General features: G+C 46.9%; 1 pseudogene; it reads right to left on the minus strand.

Moving 5' to 3' along the window:
• Nucleotides 1-714: 714 nt before the first annotated feature.
• On the minus strand, nt 715-1,427 carry LOC136609752 (rho-related GTP-binding protein RhoB-like; annotated as a pseudogene).
• Between the last annotated feature and the right edge of the window lie 1,202 nt (nt 1,428-2,629).

The raw sequence follows: 2,629 nt of genomic DNA on the forward strand, positions 1-2,629 counted from the left end.
ACTTTAACCTCTTCCCACCCCAGGGTGTTAATGTATGCCCTGGTTGAGAAGCAGTTACTGTGAGTGGGCGTACATTTATGCCCTATGCATAGCACGGGCTTAAAAGCTGAGCCTACAGCGGGAGCATGTAGACCACCAGTTTCCCACTGTAACAACAGGGATCGGTGAGAACACCGATCCCCACTGTTAACCTTTTACAAGGCGCAATCATTGCTTATCATAGCATGTAAAGGGTTCACAGATTGAGGACACTCCCTCTGTGATGTCATCGGCCCTCCGCCATGTGATTATGGAAGGCCGCTGGGTTGTCATGGCCAACAGATGCCGCACAATGACCTTTGGGTCTGCTATAGCCTGTATCAGTAGCGATAATGCATTGCAGTAGTCCCATCAATAGCAAAGTCACAGAAAACCTCTTTAAGGCCATCAAGGCAAGGTGACACAGTACCTGTTGGGGGCATAGTGTGCCAAGCCCCTAAAGAAGAGTACACATCAGGTCACTGGTGGTAAAGGACATATAGGACACAAGCTATACTTTCCAAGGAAATATTGTAGGTGATGCTGCTTTGCAAAATTGGACGGTTTACAGTATATGTGATCACTACCAAGGGTGAAGAAACCTGCCACCACCTTATGGCCACCAAAACCAAACCACCCTCCTCAAGATGGTACCAGTCAGCAGTATATGGAGTCTCAAGTTCGCTACTCCAGGGATCAAAGCAATTTGCAGCCACTACTACACTTCCCACTTGCCCCACGCCTTTTCTGGACCGCCACCCTAGAGGCCATTTGGGACAGTTCTTTCACACCATCATTGGTTTTAGCAGAATACTCAAGATATTCATAAGTGGATATTCGGATGGCCATGGCTTGTCCATCTTCGGTCCGCACCAGCTTCCGTGCCAGTTCTTTATCGATGTTCTCATTGTTTCTCAAGTCCTTCTTGTTGGCCACCAGGATGATAGATACATTGGGGCAGAAGTTCTTTACCTCGGGAACCCATTTTTTGGGGATGTTCTCCAGAGAGTTCGGGTTGTCCACAGAGAAGCACATAAGGATCACATTGATATCCGGATAGGAAAGTGTCCGCAATCGGTCACAGTCCTCCTGCCCAGCCGTGTCCCACAGTGCCAGCTCCACTTGCTTGCCATCCACCTCTGTCTCTAACACGTCCATTTAAAAAGGAGGACACATAGTATTCAGAGAACTCCTTCCCGCAGATGACAGACAGCAGGCAGGTTTTACCGCACATCGCGTCCCCGATCACCACCAGCTTCTTGCTGATCTTCTCCATGGCCACTTTGCTGCTGTTGGCAGCTGCCTGGCTCTTTCTGTGGCTCCGATGGTGGCTTGGAACCCTGCAGGAGGAGCAGCACTGTCGGAGCTGTCACTGGTGAGCTTGCCAGGCAGCACAGCGCGATCAGATAGCTGTCAGAGCTCGGCGATGCCCTCAGTGACTGCAGTCCCTTTAAATCAGCATATGGTGCTCCAGCTATTTGAACCCTCTGCATCCATTTCCTGTATGGTGTTGTGTCACCTGCATCTGATTGCTCTATGTGATGATATAGTAAACTTCCATATGCTCCCTTCCTGTCTAATAGACAGTGTAAACGTACGATGGACAATAGGGGAAGTAGTTGCTATAAAATCACAACATTAAAAAGTTCTACATTTTTGCTCAAATTGTACTTAAGTAAAAATTTGAAACTTTTTGTTCTTTTTGCTCACCACGTTTTAAAAAATGGACAATGCAGGGCATTGAGCTCCCGCCCCCTCTCCGCCCCTCACCCCTATTTGCAATGGGAGGGGGCGGAACGGAGGCGGAGCTAAGAAATTTTCCGCCACAAAATCGCTGTTAATTCTAAATCCACATCATGTCTATTTACGCTGCCGAATTCAACCCATGAAATACAGCGGGTAAAATCCATAGCAGATCCACAGCAAAATCTGGCGGAAATTCTGCACCATTTAGGTTTTTAGTGCATTTGCTACAGGTTTGCCGTGGTAGCCCACCTCATCCGGTGGCATTTTTTCAGCGGAAAAGCCACAGCAGATACGCGCCAGATCCACAGTAGCCAAATCCTTACCTAAATGGTACGGATTTTCCCGCATGCTTAATTGTGGATCTGCTGCGGGATTTAACCCTTGTATTTCAGGGGTCGAATTCCGCAGCATAAATAGACATGTTGCAGATTTAGAAGGCGCAGAGTTTTCACAAACCTTGCAACATTAATCAAAAGAGATTTTAGTATTAAAAACCTGAAGGGATCTGCCTGAGAGTCGTTATGCAATGTACAACGCATTGCCTGGTATGCAATGCAGAGGCAACAGCACTTGCATGAGCACTATCGCTACTTCAAAGAGTTGATCGTAAAGGGGAGTCGGGAGTCAGACCCCCATTAATTTGATACTGATGTCCTATACTAAGGATAATTCATCAATTGTTAGGTACCATAAACCCCTTTAAAGTTTTTCCTGCGCAGAACATATCACCTACGTCCCTGCTCCTGGTACTGCAGTAGCTAAGGGCATATAAGATATGTCATTGCTTCAACAGTTATATCTCAGGTTGTATTGCAGGTTTAGCTTTGGCTGCGCTCTTGTTTAAAGGGGTTTTGTTATTAGAACA

This window comes from Eleutherodactylus coqui, chromosome 1 (assembly GCF_035609145.1).
Source record: "Eleutherodactylus coqui strain aEleCoq1 chromosome 1, aEleCoq1.hap1, whole genome shotgun sequence".
NCBI lineage: Eukaryota > Metazoa > Chordata > Amphibia > Anura > Eleutherodactylidae > Eleutherodactylus > Eleutherodactylus coqui.